Here is a 21,046-nt window from a genome sequence, read left to right as displayed (position 1 = left end):
GCTACACCTTGAACTTGGAGGCAGTGAGATGAGTTGAAAGCAAAGTGCCAACCAAATGCAAAATAGTTTTTCAGTCAACACAACAGCAACCAAAGGTTATGTTGAACAGCAATTTTATGATTTTACTCCAATTTATCTGAAAGATTTTAATGCATAGCAAGACAGGGAGAAAAAAAATTAGATACGTATTATGTGTGCACGTTTAATATCTATCTTACATATACATTCATTCCATTCCATTGAGATAAGAAGGTTTTGGAAAATATTAGGATTTTACTGTGCTTGTAATTTAGATTGCACATCTGTAGGGTTTATAAAGAATCTTGTTTTATGGAAGTCGCACATTGAGGCAGTGTCTGACTTTTAATCTAAAATTGATCTATTAATAGGGATTTTTTTTCATTCACACATAAAATGCTTTAAATGGAAATTCATAAGTTGCCGAAAAAAATCAATATAATCTTCAGGCATTTAAGTTATTCATTAAAAAAATATCCTGCACCATATGAATGTATGAAAGGAGCAAAAGTGGTACATCTTGACACGATAAAATAATATTATTTGCATTGTGTCAATAATGCATCAGTTGTTTTTGTTAAAGCAACATTAAGTTGAAGATTACATTTGTTTCATTCTTTCAGCTTTCTCGGGAGAATGTATAGGGAGCAGGTGGTGAATCACATTTTGCTGCACAGGTTTTGTCGGCATTTGTGGTGTGAAATAGCAAAGTGTACATGTGTGTAAAGTGAGCTTCAGTACTGGGCAAACCACTTTAATAGACTGTATATCATCGGTATCCCTGGAGAACGCATCTGGGGAATCCTTGACACCAATTGGCTGCTTGAGTAGACTCCATAAGATGTTGTCAAGCAGCTCCCAAAGTGCAGTATTGATCTGAAGGTAATTGTGGGATATTCACAGTGAGGGATGCTATCATTTCTGAGAACAGGCTTTTCTCTTGCAGTAAACTAGTGGTTTGTATCTGTCTGAAACCGATCTGCTTCTGTGAATGGAGAGGGATGTTTGCTGCACTGTCCAGAGATTATTAGGAAGGTGTGACCCAAAATAGCAGGTATGTTTTGTTCAGTCAATACATGGCTTTACAACTACATGCTAATTGTTGTGCTGATCATTCGGAGCTGTTAAACTCAAAAAGGAAGCAGTTCAATGTTATCCTGCAGCTATTTGTATGGTGCTGGTTTGGAATAAGACTCCCACACTGAATTTAATCTCTCATTTTGTTGGCAATGTAATATTTTTTGAGCTGTGTTCAATGCAGGGCACATTATTCTGCTTCCAAACAGCCTTTGATTTCTTAATGATCTGTATAGTTTAGCAGAGCAAATATTCTACATGCTCTTTTTCTCATATTTTTCCTGCATTTCCTTTTCACTTATTGGAAGCTTGTCCTATTCAGAGACGGGCACAGTTAGTATTATCTTACACAGGATGACATTTTCAGCCTGTAAAGCTTTTGAATAGCTTCGCAAATATGAAGTGGTGTTTTTGTTATCAAGTCCTGATAATGGAATCAAGAATTATGTGGCTCTGTCCCAATCTGACCATCTGGCTGATCATTAGACATATGTGTAGGAGAAAATGTAATTTACCTATCTGAAGGCATGTGAGATTATGTGTCTATGCCACTGTAAAATCATCAAAAGCACATAATAGAATCCTTCCAGTTAAACAAAATTACCTTGTTTTATGTGATATCTGTTATTTTAAAGGCAAGTTCTGATTGTGATAAGGTTGTTCTAAATTACTCCTTTGCCCTATGATCAATAAGGTTTTTTAATATATATAAAATATGTTTAATACCAGTCCCTAATAATTTGTATACCTCAAATTATGTGTAGAGCATCCCCAGATGAATAAGGTAAATGCAGAGTGCAGAACTGTAGAGTTATAATTCATTGTAAGTAACATTTCATTTGACATTGCCATCACCTCTTTGTTAACTAGGTTAGTATTAAGTTTCTCAAGGAACAATGTTTTAGTGCACAGCTACAATGTATCTCCGGACAGCATAACAGCTATCTAGTTGCCTAAATAGTGAAATCCTGTTTTAGTTCTTTTGTCAGACACTGAGATTTGGCATCAGGAAGCATGTTATTCTAGACTATTATTACAGACCCTATAGTAGTTCACAAGGGAACAAAATTAGCAAGAACTGGTTTTCGATTCATGAAATATAGCTATTGTGTTGGTGGGAGATGTGAAAATCTGCAAATAGGAGCAGTGCTATTAAACTTGGACAGAATTTGAAATTATAAATATATCTAAAAGGAAATGAGTTATAATCTGAAAGTATAGTGGTTGTATTGATGAAAGGGTTAAACCAATTATTTGTTAAACCGTATTATAGTCGTTTGAAGAATAATTTGAAAACAATTTTCCTGTGGCATTCTATTTAATTCATTCAAAAATCATTTTAATTAGTTACACTTGAAAATTCAAAATGAAATGTGCAGTGGAAGAGGAACATGAGGACCTTAATCATCAGTTGGGATCAAGTTAAAAGATGCATTGTTGTAATGATAAGATAAAAGAGTGCGTTGGCGATTTTGTTTCATGGTACATTGCTCTAATACTCACATTGATGCCTTGTGCTGCTTCAGGTCATACCTAGTGAGATATTCAGTTTCTGTGTTGTCCATCTTATTTTGCAGCACCCACAAAAATGAGCTGGTGAAAATATGTAGGTGCAGTAACAGAGCATATTTGATGGTGATGTTTAACACAAATTATGTCCCTTCAGGACATGAAGGTGCAGAAGTGCAAGGAAATCATCACTAAAATACCTCCATCTGCTTACACATTTGTTGGCATTTTAAGTGGAGTGATGAATTCCCCCTACTCTCGATCATCTGCTCCCCACCTTGATCATTCCGTGACTCCAGGAGAAGAGATGATCCTTAGTAAACGAGCTCCCTCTTGACATAGGCTTTCAGCGAATCAGCCTAGATTTGAGGGACATCACAGTTCTGAAACAGAAAGTTCAGTGTTCAAGTTCCATTCCAAAGAACTGCCTGCAAAATCTATGTGCAGTGATGCTGCAGTGTAGTACCAAATGAGTTCTGCACTGTCTGAAATCCTGTCTTGTGGGTAAATTGATTAAACCAAGAAATGTCTGTTATCTTAGGTAGACGTATACATTTCAAACACAACTTTGAAAATGACTGAAATGTCTGTCTGAAGAAGGGTCCCGACCCAAAACGTCACTATTCCTTTTTCTCCAGAGATGCAGCATGACCCGCTGAGTTACTTCCAGCACTTTGTGTCCATCTTTAGAATGTCATATCTAATGTCCAGGCCAAAATGTATCATTGAGGCAAACAGTGTACTGGTCACTGTTATGATGCTGATTTTTGGAGCCTGCTGTGTACATATTGGATGGCATGATTCCTGTTAGATACCACCTGTCACACAATTTTTGACAATGATTGTGGATATGCTTGATGCTCCCAAAGCACACAGTAACACACTTCATAAAGTGCTTCAGGTGTTTTATTCCCACAAGATGACGTTGAAAATGATCACTCACTCTTCTTCTACTCTCTATTATCCTGCAGTCCATCCTCATTGCAACAATCACGTTATTCTTCTCTTTCCTTGCACAAGCAATCTCTTCAAAAATAGCAATAAAAATTATGGTTCCCAAAACCTCACAATAGCTTGTGCACAGTGACAGTGTAACTGATTTAGTTTAGTTTAGTTTAGAGATACAGCGCGGAAATAGGCCCTTCGGCCCACCTAGTCCACACCGACCAGCGATCCACGAACACTAACACTATCCTACATACTTTAAGGATAACTTCACATTTATAACAAGCCAATTAACCTACAAACTTGTACGTCTTTGGCATGTGGTAGGAAACTGAAGATCGCAGAAAAAACCCACGCAGATCATGGGGAGAATGAACAAACTCCATGCAGACAAACACCTGTAGTCAGGATCGAACCCGGATCTCTGGTGCTGTAAGCCCATTGATGTTCCATTAAGTCAGTGGTGGTGCTTGATTCTCAAACGTCCCAATGGGCTTTGATCTATAGTCATGTTAAATGGAGGACAACTTGGAGGAGGATTGGTAGGATACTGGGGAGGAGAGACCACAAGCAGGGTGACGGGTTTTACCAATCATCACCCTTCCAGCAAAGATGGGCACAAATATATCTGGCCCTTTCCACGTATCTGTTGATTGTTAAGTTAGGATTCACTAGCTTGGCTACAATTAAATTGTGATATATTCACCAATCTGTCATAGCTCAGCAGAGGCACAGGACTATTAATACTTATTGTTAACAAGACTGCTATAGCCTTGTACTTTATATCTTGGACTCATTCCAGCTTGTCACAGGGAATGTGAATATCATCAACCAATCTACTGTGCAATAATGCATCAAATAGGAGACTGATGCCGCTTTGCTAAATAACTTCATTGCTTGTCTTGAAGGAAACTAGCATAGTTAACATTAGATTAGAATAGAAGTATTCTTCAGACGTATTAACATATGTAGCTCTAAATACTTATTGGTAACCTTTGTATATATGAGCCACAAAAATCTTTGTTGCCAAACTTACTGTTATCCTCTACACTGATATTAATGGCAGTTAATAGTAAGACCTCAAACCGCATCTATGTGCAGAGGGATCTTGGAGATTGCAATCTATACCTGCCTGAAAGTTGCAACAAAAAATATACGGTAGTAAAGAAGGATTTCATCAGTCAGGATATTGAGTATAGAAGTTAGGAAGTCATGTTGCAGCTTCATGTAACTTTGATTTGGCTGCATATGAAGTGTCGTGTGCAGTTCTAGTCACCCCATTACAGGAAAGAAGTGGAGGCCTTGGCGAGGCTTCAGAAGAAGTTTACCAGAATGTTGTCTGAATTAGAGGGAATTTGTTTTAACTGGAATGCCGACATTTGAGGTTGAGGTTGACCAGATAGAAATTTTTAAATATTTGAGACAGAACCTGTTTCCGAGGTTGGAACTGCCAAAGGCGAGAGGGCAGAACACACTGTCAGGGGTGGTAGTGGAAGCAGTTGTGATAGTGGCACCCAAGAAGCTTCTCGATAGGCACATAGATATCCTGGGAATGGAGGTATATGGATCACAGGCAGGCAGAGGAAATTAGTTTAACTTGGCATAATGTTTGGCATAGACATTATGGGCCAATTAACCTGTTAGTGCATTGTACTGTTCAGTTTATTGCAATGCCACCTGCCCTCTAGCCATTATCTGTCACAGTGATTTTTGAACACTCAATGCTGCAAAAACATACCTCTTGGAAAATCCGCCACACCTTGACATTGACCTGTATTTTCTAGCAATTCCTTAGCATGACTTGTTTTTGTATCCACCCATGGCTTTGCATCTCCCATGTCAGTAGCCTCCTCCAGATCTACAGCCACCCAAGATCAATGTCAGCCATGTTGTATTCATAACTTCTTGCACACTACTCATTTTTAACTGCATCATTACTACTAACTGCAAAGGCTTTATGTTCTGGAATTTGTTTCATGTTCTGCTTCTCGATCTCTCTGTAGGAAACTTTTGTTAACCAAACTTTTAGTTATCGGTATAAATACCACTGATGTGGTTCAATATAATTGGAATGGTTGGAACCATGATGCATCCAAGGATAGTTTAAGAAATCCTTCCTATTCTGTTTCGGCATGGACATTGTCAGCCGAAGGGCCTGTCCTTGTGCTGTACTGTTCTATGTTCTATGTTTTCTTTACCTTTGTATATTGTAGTAAATTGAGACCTTCTTACCTTATTATCACTCCCTCACTACCTGATCATTGTCCAACTGTGCAGCTGATTGTTCTATGTTTTTTGTTCGTTTCTCATTGTACACGGTCTGTGGGAAATGGTTCCCTCATTTTCTTCAGATGCTTAATTACCTTATATATTATCCCTCAATTAATGTAAAATTAACAGGTTATTGTTTTCATCCAATGGCCTTATCTCTTGTGGGATCTCCACATTATTCCCAATGCTTTCCTCAGCAACCTTATTTTAGTTGTCACTGGTTTTCTTTCATTCTTTGATTTTAAGGTCTTGGTCTGGCTAGTAGTTCAGTTGGTAAATACTTGCCTGTTTAAACATGTTCCTAATGCCTACTGACATTCATTCATTGCTTTGAAGGTGGTTTATAAATGGAAGCTGTTTTGGCTTCATCATGCGAGGATGAATGCAAGCTGGTGTACTTGAAACCCAGTCCATCCTCCTCCATCTCACCCGTCATGGTCTGCTTGCTATCTGCTTCCCCCATCATTGAAATCCCTGGATGACTGTGCCCGTGCATGTAATTTGGAATGAAAGCTACTACTTTTGTTGATTTTAGATTGGAGCTACAGCATGGAAGCATGCCCTTTGGCCTACCGACCCTACGCTGACCAATGATCAATCATTTACGCTAGTTCTATGTTATTCACACTTTCGCATCCACTCCCTACACACTCAGGGCAATTTACGGGGGCCAATTAAATTACAAATCTGTATGCTTTTGAGATGTAGGAGGAAACTAGAGCACCCGGATAAAACCCACGCAGTCACATAGATAACATGCAAACTCATCTGAATAGGATCAAATCTGTGTCTCTGGTGCTGTGAGGCAGAATCTCCACCATGTGCACCACAGATCAGATTCAGACCACCGTCCCACCTCACCCGTTCCAAGTCTCTTCACTGACGCTTGTTGTAAACCTGAAGAAAGAGTAAAGTAATGAGATTGAAAAGCAAAACAATCTGACACATTACAAACCGTAGATCATAATATTGAAATCAAATCAATCCTTTGTGTGGGAAGGAACTGCTGATGCTGGTATAGACCGAAGATAGACACAAAGTGCTGGAATAACTCAGCAGGTCAGGTAGCATCTCTGGAGATAAAGGATGGGTGACGATTCGGGTTGCCTCTACCAATGCCTATACTTCCTTAGAAGGCAAAAGAAGTTTGGCATGTCCCCTACGACTCTCACCAACTTCCACAGATGGACCATAGAAAGCATTGTATCAGGATGCATCACAACTTGGTTTGGGAAAAGCTCCATCCAGGATCATAAGAAATTGCAAGAAATTGTGGATGCAGCCCAGGCCATCACACAAACCAACCTCCCTCCAATTGATTCCATTTATACCTCATGCTGCCTTGGCAAGGCCAGCAGCATAATCAAGGGTGTCGCACACTGACCACTCCCTCTACTCCCCTCTCCCATCAGGCAAAATGTATGGAAGTGTGAAAATACAAACAACAAGATTCTGGGACAGTTTTTCCCAGCAGTTATCAGGCAACTGAATCATCCTACCACAACCAGAGAGCAGTGCTAAGTGACTATCTGCCTCTTTAATGTCCCTTGGTCTATCCTTGACCAGACTTTGCTGGCTCTACCTTGCACTAAACATTATTCCCTTATCATGTACTGTGTCGATACATGGTAAATTGAGTAATTGTAATACTGTATTGTCTTTCTGCTGACTGGTTAGCACGCAACAACAAGCTTTTCACTGTACCTCAATACAAGTGACAATAAACAAAACTAAACAAAACTAAATACTGTCATTGTGCATATGACAATAAACTGGACATCGCTTGATGTTTCTATTTATATTTTCCTCCAGACAAATCATCTGTGGTTAACAAGCCTTCAGCACCCTCTCTCAGCTGGCACTGTCAGCATATGTCCCATTCAGTGTCTCTTGGTCCCAATCCTCTTCTCTCCAGCTCTTCTCTCCAGCTTTCTTCTTTCCAGATCTGTGCATTTTCAAACAGATTTGATATCTGAGCGTTCTCACACTTGTTGGATTTGAAATCCTGTCTCTGTATCTCTTTCTACAGATATTGACTGAGCTGCTGAGCATTTCCATCATTGTTACTATTTCAGAAAAAATAATGTCTTTGTGAGAACTCTTCTAATCTTGAATACGGTGTGTTGCAGGAACAAAGGGAGGTTGGGGCACTGACACCAAAGGAGAGCTGCACTTATCTATGGCTACAAAACCAAGATCAAAACCCTATTGTTTGTTTCATTTGAGGCAGAACAGAAGGAGAATTGTGTTAAACTGGTATAGACCTTTTATTAGATCAAAGGCGGAGTATTGTCTGCAGTTCTGGTCTCCATATAATTAAAACATTGGAAAAGGTTCAATGATGATTCACAGGGAAGAGACCAAAAGTAACAGTATATAATTAACAGAAAAGACTAAACAATCTAAAAAGGTTAAGGGGTGACCAGATGGAGGTTATTGTAATTTTCATGCTTTCATAGACTTCAAGAATATATTCCCATTTGTCCTGGATCACCAAACTATAGGTAATATTCTTGATATAGTCACCAATAAATCCCAAGAGTATTCATAATAAACTTCTTTGCTCAGGAAATTGTAAGAATGGGAAACTTGTTGCTACAAGGAATAGTTGAATAATACTTAAGGAACTGCAATTCATTATGCGGGAGGGGAAATAATTGAGCATTATTGTGACGATGTGAAATGAAAAGGAGGGAGAAGAGGCTTTGGTGGCACATGAGTATTAGCATGGATCTGTTAGACCAAATGGTGTGCCCTGTATCATAGACCTATTGCCTAGAAATATATCACAAGTTGCATTAGATGGGCTATATCTGCACATTCTACCACAGCTCATCTTGTTTGAATGTATAAGGTGCAGGTAACTTACATCTGATGTGTTTGGCATGTGAGATTCTTTAATAGCTTAGTGGATGAAAGTTCCAAACATAAGTTGCAACTAGTGTTGATGCTATGCTGTAGATAAAAATCAAATGTCATGAAATGAAAATGCTTTAAATATTGTGCTAGGATTTTCAAGGAACATTTCATGGCTGCTCTTATTTGACATGGAAAGCTAAACAGCTGTCTGGGTTTTAGATCTATTGTCTTCGAGCGTATCTTTGATCTCTGGACTAATGCAGAGCTTTGCACCTTTTGGTCACTTAACCAGGCTTGTGTGCCCCAAATGCTTCTGCACTTGGTTAAGCCTGGATGATATCCAAACATCCAGGTTCAAATTTTTACCAATGATCCTGCTGACCAACAGGAGGGAGGAATGGGCACAATGGCACAGTTACTAGATCTGTTGCCTCACATCTCAAATTACCTGGGTTTGATATTCACTCACAGTGTGGAGTTTGTAAGTTCACCCTGTAGTCATGTGAGATTCCCCCAAGCATTTCTGTTTCCACACGCATCAAAAAGACATGCAAACTGATGGGTTAATATTTAAAATTTTCCTAGTGTATGATGGATGATAGAATCTAGTGAAATTTGATGGGGGTGTGAAACGAATAAAAGACGTTTAGTGTAGGATTATTGTAAATTAATACTTATTGTTTGGTGTAAACCGAGTGAGCCAAATAATCTGTTTCCTTGCTGCATGTTATTATGATTATTAGGAATGAGTAGGCATCTTCTTCATATTTATTTTAGTTCCATTTTATTGGCATCCTTTCCATACCCAAAACTCTTGTTCCCTCCATCGCCTGTGGGCTCAGCATGCTGTCTGTAATATTTGTAAAATGCACAGCGGGAATTTGCCGTTTCACTTCCAAACCTAACACTTCTACCATGAAAAGGCACAAAGGCAGATGGCATACAGGAACACCACAATTGCAAACTCCCCTCTGACTGGCTCAACAGGCTTTATATATATATATATATATATCACTGTCCCTTGATCGTTGTTGGGTCAAAATCCTACTCACAAAAGTATTGTGTGACTAACTGTGAACAAAAAACGCTCAAGCAAAATCCACGTCACTAAAACGATCCAATCAAAACCAAAATAAACATAGCAGGGTTTATTGATTTGCCATTTGCACTTATCCTATTTAAGCTCCTTGTCTTACAGTGTCATTTAATAAAAAATGTCAGCATTAATGGTAAAGTTAACAGTGAGGCACCTTATGAAAAATCACCTTTGCAGGAGTTTCCAGTCTCAAAACCATGCAGATCGAGAAATGTATTTTCATGTTGTACCAACATTGAACACATCTCTGAAAAGTTTGTGAAATCCTCCGGGCAGAGATTGTTACAGATATGAATTTAGTTGCAGACATTTGCTCACAATGACACACTTAGCTACAACGGGCAGCACTGGTAGAGTCATAGAGTGATACAGTGTGGAAACAGGCCCTTCAGCCCAACTTGCCCACACCGGCCAACATGCCCCAGCTACACTAATCCTACCTGCCTGCGCTCGGTCCATATCCCTCCAACCTCTCCTATCCATGTTTCATCTCTTGCTTATTTTATTGCATTTGTCTTTTATTTATTCATTCATTCAGCATTGTTCATTGCTGGCAAACCAGCCTTAAAGATGAGTTTGCCCATCCCTAAATACCCTTCAACTGAATAGCTTGCTGTGTCGTTCTGGGGAGGTATTAAGATGTTTCTTCCCTATGGTATATTAACAGCTTTTCTTTATGGTTTTATAGTCACCACAACTGATATTTGCTTTTAAAATATTCCAAATGTATTTAACTGGGTGAAAACTGATGGATATTAAGTAGGGTAACCTTTACGTATTCCCATATTAGGAGGATATTTGAATTATGGAGTAGGTTTTGGTCTGAGCCTTCAGTTTTAGTGTTTTGCAACTGGAACAAGCTTAAAGTGAAAGATATGAAGATAGGTAGAAAATGGTTGTCTGGTCTCATCAAACGCACAGCCAATTTCCTGTATTGGGACACCTGCAGAGGTGAGTCACCTGTGTCACCAACATTTGTGTGGAAAGGAACTGCAGATGCTGGTTTACACCGAAGATAGGCACAACTTGCTGGAGTAATTTAGTGGGACTGAGTCTGGGACCCAAAACATCACCCATTCCTTCTCTCCAGAAATGCTGCCTGTCTCCAGAAATGTTGAGTTACTCCAGCATTTTGTGTCTATCACCAACATGTGCCCTGGTTTCGTATTAGCAAGGGTCAACTTGCTCATCTGGTACGATCATCTTAAAAAAAAAACTTCTAATACATAATTGGCTGCCTTGTGAGGCAAGGGCACATGTCCTCTTATTGATATAAACTTTAAAAAATAGGTTCTTACAATAGCCAGTCAGCCCTAGTTTACATTTACAAGGCACCCCACACATTTAGCAATATAACTATACATTTAGTTGTGCAAGTTAAGCACTGGCCAGATGTTACGGTATATTGCTATACTCATCATGGAGCTGATCATTGCAAAAGGATTTGAGTATAGGAGCAGAGAGGTTCTACAGCAGTTGTACAGGGTCTTGGTGAGACCACACCTGGAGTATTGCATACAGTTTTGGTCTCCAAATCTGAGGAAGGACATTATTGCCATAGAGGGAGTGCAGAGAAGGTTCACCAGACTGATTCCTGGGATGTCCGGACTTTCATATGAAGAAAGACTGGATAGATTTGGTTTATACTCTCTAGAATTTAGAAGATTGAGAGGGGATCTTATAGAAACTTACAAAAATTCTTAGGACAGGCTAGATGCAGGAAGATTGTTTTAGGGAAGTCCAGGACAAGGGGTCACAGCTTAAGGATAAAGGGGAAATCCTTTAAAACCGAGATGAGAAGAACTTTTTTCACACAGAGAGAGTGGTGAATCTCTGGAATTCTCTGCCACATAGTTGAGGCCAGTTCATTGGCTATATTTAAGAGGGAGTTAGATGTGGCCCTTGTGGCTAAGGGGATCAGGGGGTATGAGAGAAGGCAGGTACGGGATACTGAGTTGGATGATCAGCCATGATCATATTGATGGCGGTGCAGGCTCGAAGGGCCGAATGGCCTACTCCTGCACCTAATTTCTATGTTTCTATGTTTCTATAATAGTATGATTATTCTGCTCAATAACCAATTGTGATGCACACCATGCTCCACCTCAAACAATTACTTATTTTTGAAGTAATAGAGCTATTTTACCTTTCTGCCTACATTGAGCAATAATTGAATCTGAAGATCAATCTACTCATTGGGCTACTCATCATGGAGCTGATCATTTTCAGAAGTTACTAGACTAAGTGGGACCCGCTGGGTCCCATTCTCACACAGGAGGCCTGGTCCCCCAACACAATATACCACCACTCACCCATAGCCCCCAACTGCGCAGGCGCGGCTGATGGGTTCCCGTTGTGATGCTTCTGATCCCCCCTCACTCCCCCCTACTCTGCCACTTGCCATTCCCCCCCAACGCACTCACTCCATCACCCCTCAAATCCCCCCATCCACTCTTAGCAGCTCTCCGTCGGTGCAGCCATTCCCGCCCATTGGGTTCCTATTGTGACGTAGAACACGCAGGCATTACTGCGCAGGCACAGCTGACGGGCATGGCAAGTGGAAAAAGTATTTATTAAAGCTTAAAATATGATTTACTCATAAAATATAACATACATTTAAATGTTAAAGGAGATTTATTCAGTTCAGTTCTTTCTTGTTGTGTCTCTTGTTGCTCACTGCCCTTTGATGTCTTTTTGCTGTTGATTAAAAAAAAGACACACAATTTTAATATAGAGACATTATTGAGTGGTCAAATTTTAATTTGAAGAAAATCAGAGAATTTACCTCAGAAGTCATTGTTCAACCAAGCACGCGTTTAATGACAACATTCTTGGTCGATGTTCCATCCTTCAGGATCCACGGGAGCTCTGAGTGATTGTGATTTAAATACATTAAATACACTAACTGTGCACTAACAATGGCACTCACTAGAATTTTACAGCCTGCTTTCCGAACTATTAGCATCATCTCATGCCTATAATAATTAGATAGCTTATATTCACTGGAATTTAGAAGAATGAGACAAGCTCCTGTAGAACCATATAAAATTTGTAATAGATTGGAAAGGCTAGATGCTGGAAAAATGTTCCCCATCTTGGGGTGGTCTAGAACCAAGGGTGACAGTTTAAGAATAAGGGGTAAGCCATTTAGGACTGAGATGAGGAAAAACATTTTCAGCCAGAGAGTTGATAATCTGTGGAATTCTCTGCCACAGAAGGCAGTTGAGGCCAATTCAGTGGATGTATTAATGAGAGTTAGATAGAGCTCTTAAGGCTAACAGAATCATGGGATATGGGGAGAAAGCAGGAACAGGGTACTGATTCTGGATGATCAGCCATGATTACATTGAATGGCGGTGGTGGCCCAAAGGGCTGAATGGCCTACTCCTGCACTTATATTCCATGTCTCTATGTCTCTACACCAGAAAGAAACTGAAGCGGTTATTCCTTTCCATTGAAAATGTTTTAAATCTGTCACACTGTCGTCTCTATTTTCCGACCTCAGCGAATGCATTTACCTATAGATCATGCAATCACTCCCTCATAGGAAAATATGACCATGGTTTCTTATAAAATTCAATTTTTATAAGAAACCATAATTGATTGCCAAGAGACGTTTTCAGTTATTGCAACGTATAATAAAAGCTGTGGGAACTTATAACTTTGGGCCACAAAATATAAGCAAGTTGTTGTTGTTATCTCCAAGCGCCAGTCTGTGCTGAGATCCAATGGAGGGTGAAATTCTGATTTTGAACATTGCAATATCATTTATATGGTGATAGCAATGAAAACAGAAACTCATTTCAATTACTCACAGATCTCCTTCACTGAGCTCTTCAGCTATTTTATCACAAGGTATATGAATTGAAAACAAAAACCAACGTTCCTTCTCCCTTCCTTCCAGAAAGTCTAAATTCCTCCCTGCACTGATTTTAATACCTTTGGTTCAAGTTTTATGTGTTTTGTTGTTAAAAATCAAAGACATTATATCACAAAAAAATAATTATTTCACCTTGACAAGATGGTACATCTGGGGATTTAATGGAAACATGTTAACTAATGTGAAAAGTACTCGATATGGGTGATTCCAGCCTTCATTCACCCAGCTATTTGAATAATCTACATCAGCAATTGCATTTAAATGCAAATGTAAAATAATCTTTCCTGGGGCATCTATTGATTCTTAATCTGATTTGTTCCTAAGAGAAACAACATCATTTTTGCACCATTTTGAGTAGTTCTGATTTCTCCTATATCCAAGCATCTTTATCAATCTGCAGTTAAGATTTACAGCAATACACTTCCCTTCATTGGTGGAAGTATTGTTTACATTCTGTAGAAGCTCTTCATTACTGTTTAATGTTATTTTATGTTTCATGATAAAACCCAGACTCCAATGGCTTTTTTTCTTTGCAGCCATTTATATTCTGTTAGTCTGTATCCTTAAAACCCTCTGCTCTTCCATGGCCTACAGCATGTAGCCCAGTACGATTCAGAGGTTTTTTTTTTTGCTGTTACTATTTTTAAAACAAACATGTATATATCACCTCATGCATACTAGTATTCAATTCCATATGGCACATTTTAAATAATTCCCTCACCTTATCAATATCCTATTACTGCTCCCTTTGCTCTTTGAAGGAATTAAATATACCTTCTGTTTTTGGTATCAGTAAATTCCAGTGCCAGTCCCTCCAGACTAATAACCAAATCATTGATATATCCATGAGATTAGAACTGACTTTACATCTGAATCCTGTGGAATTCATTTCCTCCAGTTAGAAGCAGTAAATACTGTAAACAGTGCTGGAGCAATTAATGGGACTGAAAGCCACCCAAAGCTGTCAGCATGATAATCTTATAGAAATCCTTGGATTATAGAATGATCTTGTAATAAATGTCTTCCTTCCGACCACTCTAATCAACAGCTGAAAGTTCATAGCTTCAGTATCAGTAAAGCAGTTTTTTTTAATGCAGAAAATGCTGCATGTTTACAGAAGGCAGAGAAACCAGTGTTAACCTCTCATCTGCTTTCATTGACATTCAAAGTTATTTTTTTCTGTTTCCTCGGATCCTGCTTGAACTGCCAGCATCATCAATTATTTCAGATTTTCACAATATTTTTCTTTGAATTTTAAATCCCATTTGCTTTCCGTCATCTAATTCAGTGGTGCGGAAATTTGTCCTTGGTCATACAGAATGTATTAAACATGCATTGAACGTGCTTTGAATTGCACTTCCAAAATTTGGTCCCACTGAAGTTGATCAGGCCAGTTTTCAGCAGTGGCATAGAAAAGCACTAATGCTAAGGGCATCCAAGGACAAATTTCTACCTCAAACTCTCTTTAAATTTTCCATATACTAACTTGTCAATGGCTTTCTTAAGGTATACATGTGGCATTTACATTGCTTTCATTTAATGCTTAAGCTCAAGAGTCCATAGTCAAGTCAAGAGGGTTTAATTGTCAAATGTCCCGATTGTTTGGAGAGAGACAGTGATGTGTTGGAGTAAAGGGCCTGTCCCACGAGCATGCGACCTGCATGTGGCAAGCACGACCAAACTGGGAGTGATCCCCGTACAGGGCCGGTCCCACCAGCATGCGCCTGCATGCGGCAAGCATGACCAAACCGGGAGCGGGGGCCGTGCGGAGGTCGAGTGAGTGACGTGAAGTTCGCGCGGAGTCCACGGGAAGTTCGCGCGTGACGTACAGCGTCAAGATGTTGCGTACAGCGTCAAGTCGCAGCGCACGCCCGTCGACGTATGGCTTTGAGGCGGTGTGCACGGTGTTGAGGCGGCTGCGGGACGGCAGGCCGTTGCCGCAAGGAATTTTTGAACATGGTCAGTTTTTCGGAGCCCCGTGCGATGTCGGGAACCAGCTCCGCACAACTCCATACGGCACCGGCGATCGAAGTGGGACCGGCCCCGCGAGGCTGTACGGCTCAAGCGACCATGTTAGGTCTCGCTTGCCACGTGGAGTCGCATGCTCGTGGGACAGGCCTTAATGCAGCGGGTCAGATAACATCTCTGGAGAAAATGGATGGGTGGCGTTTCGGGTCGGGACCCTTCTTCAGACTGAAGGGTCCTGACGAATGATGTCAACCATCATTTTTCTCCAGAGATGTTGCCTAACCCACTCAGTTACTCCAGCACTTTGTGTCTATATTCTGTATAGCAGCATCTGCAGTTCCTTTCTACACAGTATATTGTTCAGAAACTATTTGGAGGGTTGTTGATGCTGACTGCCTTTTTGAGGCATTTTGAGGCAGCAACTCTTGTAGATATGTTCGATGGTGGGGTGGTCAGTTGGGAGCAATAATTTAAGGCTAGTCAAGCTTATATATTTTTTTGAATCCCTGTTGACTATAGTAAACTAGATAGTCATTTCAAAAACTTATTCTCGGGGGAGAAATCAGTCTTTTGCTGTCAGCACCAGACACATTGGCTTTGTGTGTACCCCACTCCAGATATTCAGTTCCAATTCTACTTCTGAAAATTTGTTGCAATTACTTCAATTCAAACAATCTTCAGAGGCAGAGTAAAATATGCATACTATATGAAACATATAGGGTGTTTTTTTACCTTGATTATTGTAACTATCTTGGGAAATGGAAAATGTACTGTTTATGATCTCATCTGGAAAGGCAGGTACTTTACATTAGGCATGTCTTGCTTCCATTCCCATTCATAGGTGCAGTGGGAAGCTCTTGATGGGTTGTATTTTTGGGAAGTCCTATGCTCTTTCTAATGCTTTTTTGCTCAATCTCCACTTGTTCCTGTCAAAGAAAAATGTGTGTGTTTTCCAAATGCTCTTTGTCCATTTTAAACTGAAATGGGGCAGGGACTTTCAGGGAAATGGTAGGATATTGACTTGAACTTTTACCAGGTTAATTTCTATTTGATAACTTTGAAGAGAGATTGAGTAAAGTCATTAATTTGTTTAGCATGCAAACAGGCCCTTCAACCCCATCAAGCCCATTTTGCCCATTGACACCAATCCCATTTACCCTCACGAGGTCCGTATCTTTCTATATCTTGCCCTTTTACATATTTTCTTAAATATCTCTTAAACATAATCATGGTATCCAACTCTACCACTGGCAGTTTTCATATATCAACCAGCATCTATGTTAAATAAAACATCCCCTTCAAATTCTCTTTCCAACTCCTTCTTCTCACCTAGGATTAGGACCATATTCTTAAAATGTAATTGAATAAGAGCTGGTCCACTGAACATAATCATTTCTTAAGGGGCATGGTAGGATAAATGACAGAGAATATTTATCCTGATTGTTGAATCCAGAACTGACGATTATGACATTTAATTTAGGAATGTTGGGCTGGAATGAGTAGGAAGCTTTTCACTTACATGATTGTGACTCTTTTGAATTCTCCATCACAGGCTGCTATGGGCACACAGTCATTGAGTACATTGGTCAAAGAAAATATATATGAGCACTTAGGGAATCAGGGTTTATGGGGATTAGCCAGGAAGATGCAACTGGGATAAAGGATCGGTCATAATTTTATCCAATGACAAAACAGTCCCAATGGGACAAAGAAAACTGATCTCACTTCTTACATACTTACGCTCTTAAACTTCAATTCAGGCAAGCATAAACTTTCCTGTAGAGCTCTGGCATTCCCTCCCAGGATTATTTCTGAGAAATTGTAATAACACCATGTAATCTGATTTATTGTTTACAGATTATTAATTTAATACCATTGCTCTTGAATTCCGAGTGCACATTCCAAGTTGTAGTCTGTCAGTCCATGGGTAAGATTTATAGCTGTGCATACAAGAACATAAAAATAAAATGTTTTTTGCTCCCTCAACAATACAGCTGGCAACAGAACAGCCTGATGTGGAATGCCCAATATGAAACCAGATCCAATATGTCAGGTTTATCTCCTCTGGGAATCAAGTCAAGCTTCTGAAGTGGCCTGCAGCATTTTCTTTCTTTCTTGGCCTTGTAAAGGGGGAGATATCCAGCAGGAATCTTGAATTTTGTTTCAGTCGTGTTTGAGAACATTGCACATGCCTGATTAATGACTAATTGGATGACTGGGCTCAGCTATGATGCACACTACTGTCAACCACTTTGCCACCATCCACGTTGACACTCATTCATTCAAGGGTCAAGAGTCAGGTAAGGAGATTATGTCCTGAAATTGAACTATTTAATTCTTACGCAGCAGCACAACAGATATGAAAACATAGTAATCTGTAAACATCAAAATAAACAACAAAAAATAAGTTCAGTATGTACTGTATATATTTATAAACTAAACTAAACTAAACTCATATATGAGTTTAATTTAGTTTAGTTTCATTTATTGTCATGTGTACCGAGGTACAATGAAACGTTTTTATAGCATGCTAACCAGTCAGCAGAAAGACAATACATTATTACAATCGAGTCAATTGCAGTGTACAGATATATGATAAGGAAATAATGTTTAATGCAAGATAAAACCAATAAAGTCCAATCAAAGATGTTCCTATTGTCTCCAATGAGGTAGATGGTAGTTCAGGACTGCTTCCTAGTTGTGGTAGGATGGTTCAGTTGCCTCATAACAGCTGGGAAGAAACTGCCTCTGAACCAGGTGGCATGTGTTTTCACATTTTTATACCTTTTGACCGATGGAGAAGTTGGTGAGAGTTTTTGTGGACATGATGAACTTCCTAAGCCTTCTAAGAAAGTAGAGGTGGTGGATATCTATCTACATATATACTGTATGTAGTGTTTAATAGCTTGATGGTTGTTGGGTAGATGCTGCTCCTGATCTTGGATGTTACAGTTTTCAGACTCCTATACTTCTTCTTGATGGAAGGAGTGAAATGAGAGTGTGGACAGGATGGCGTGGGTCTGATGATGATGGCTGCCTTTTTGAGGCAGTGACACCCGTAGATCCCTTCCCTTCGAGGTGGGGAGGTCAGCAACCATGGGCAGTATTCACCACTTTTTGCAATCTTCTTTGTTCCTGGGTGTTCGAGTTGCGGAACCAGGCTGTGATGCAACCAAGCAATATGCTCTCTACTGTACACCTGTAGATCAAAAGAGTATTCATTGACATATCAAATTGCCTCTGAACCAGGTGGCATGTGTTTAAAGAAGTAGAGGCATTGATGATTTATGATCTTTATGATTGCATCAATATTCTGGGTCCAGGCCAGATCTTCAGTGATCTGCAAACCCTGGTATATGAAGGTATTGACTTTTTCCACCACCATCTGGTTGATATAGGTTAGTGGATCTTTGATCTTCCTCTTCCAAAGTCAACATTCATTTCCTTGGTTGATGCTTGGACTAAAGTTGTTGTTCTGGCACCATTCAGTCGGTCGATCGATCTACCTCCTGTATTCTGACTCATCATTATCTGTAATTCGTCCAACAATGGTAGTATTGTCAGCGAATTTGAAAATGAAGTTGGAACTATATCCATCTACCCAGTCATAAATCTAGTGTAAATAGAGCAGAGGGCTAAAAACACAGCCTTGAGGTGCTCCTATGTTGATGGTTATTGAGGAGGATGTGTTGCTGCCAATTCGTACAGATTGTGGTCTGTTGATGAGGAAGTTGTTAATCTATTTGGAGAGGAATGCACAGAGAACCAGTTCCATGAGCTTGGTAACCAGTTTGGAGGGGATGATGATATTGAACGCTGAGCTGTAGTGTATTTATTAATTTATTTATTGATGTATTTATTTTTTAAAATATTTTTATTACAAGTAATGTACAGTAGTATAAACTGCGGCATATGACAAAATACATTTAATGTAAATCTTCCATTTTTAATTTAACAAGAAAGAAGTAGAACGAGAGAAAGAGCGAGTAAGAGAGAGAGTGAAAGAAATAGTGAATGTGTAAACCCCTGGACTACCAGATAGTGGAGTCCAGGAGTGAATGAGTAAAAGCCTATAGAAGAATAAGAAGACAAAAACCAAAAATAATAAAGAAAAATAAAAAAGGGACCCTTATATGTTGATATACCTGCTTCATTTCTCACCACACCCATCACCCTGTCCATGAATCGGTTTAATTCCAGAGTTGTGTTGCACCATACTATACTTGTAATGAATCAATGAAAGGAGACCATATCTTTAAAAATTGCTCTGATTTTCCTGCTAAGACGAGTGTCATATCTTCAAGATGTAGCGTCTCAGACATGCTTGTGATCCACATTTTAAGCGTTGGGGTGGATGCATTTTTCCAAAATTTAAGTATAAGTTTTTTTACCATTATCAGGCCATAATTGTGGAAACGACTTTGAAATATTGATAGCTCAGAGCCGGCACCTGTTGTTTCAAAAATAATCAATTCTGTATGGGGGTCCAGTTTTGTTTTTAATAATTTTGAGAATATTTCAAAGATTTCTTTCCAAAATTTATGGAGGTTTATGTTAGAGGCGAAGGAATATGTTATAGTTGCTTCTTGAGAAACATTTGTCGCAGATGGGAGATATATTTGGGAACATTTTGTTCAGTTTAGTTTTTGAGTAATGTAGTCTGTGTAGTATTTTAATTTGGATTCAAATATGTCTTACATTAATCGAACAATTATGTACATATAGAACAAAAATCATTTTTATGGCATTTATTCTGCCTATTATAGACATCGGAAGTGTTTTCCAGAATTGAATCAGAGCCTTTAATTTAGTAACTAAAGGCAGGACGTTTGCATTGAATAAATAATTATATTTTCTGGATATTTTGGATACCCAGGTATTTAAATTTTTCTGTAGCAATTCTCAAAGGAAATTTTAAAAGGTGTGTTGACTTGGGGTTTTATCGCCATGATTTCACTTTTATTCCAGTTTATTCTATACCCTGAGAAAGAACCGAATTTCTCTATTAGATTTAAAATATTTGGTATACTAACTTGAGATTTTGTAATGTATAATAATACGTCATCTGCATGTAATGATATTTTATTATTGGAATGTTTAGTATTATAACCGTGAATATTCAGATGCATTCTTATACTTTCCGCTAAAGGCTCTATCGCAAGAGCAAATAGCAGGGGTGATAATGCACAACCCTGTCTATTGCCCCTGGATAAGTGAAATTTCGGAGAAAGTATGTGGTTGGTCAATATTCTAGCATGGCCTGTTATATAGTAATTTTATCCATGAAATAAAGTTCTCTCCCATCTGAAATTTTTGCAGTACTGTGAAGAGGTAATCCCATTCTACTTGGTCAAATCTTTTTCTGCATCTAATGAAATAATTGATGTCTTCTTCTTCAATTTTGTGTGAATACATTATATTAA

At 39.1% G+C, this 21,046-nt stretch overlaps 1 protein-coding gene across 1 annotated transcript in view; it reads left to right on the top strand.

Moving 5' to 3' along the window:
* The first annotated feature begins 876 nt into the window (after positions 1–876).
* LOC129710976 (cadherin-12-like) overlaps positions 877–21,046 on the top strand; it is an 882,389-nt gene continuing 862,219 nt past the window's right edge. Inside the window, exon 1 of the mRNA XM_055658321.1 lies at positions 877–1,072. The gene's annotated coding sequence lies outside the window, so the exon portion shown is untranslated. The remainder of the gene's footprint in view (positions 1,073–21,046) is intronic.

Source organism: Leucoraja erinacea, chromosome 2, assembly GCF_028641065.1.
Source record: "Leucoraja erinacea ecotype New England chromosome 2, Leri_hhj_1, whole genome shotgun sequence".
Classification (NCBI taxonomy): Eukaryota; Metazoa; Chordata; class Chondrichthyes; order Rajiformes; family Rajidae; genus Leucoraja; species Leucoraja erinaceus.
This window is presented reverse-complemented; position numbering and strand designations above follow the sequence as displayed.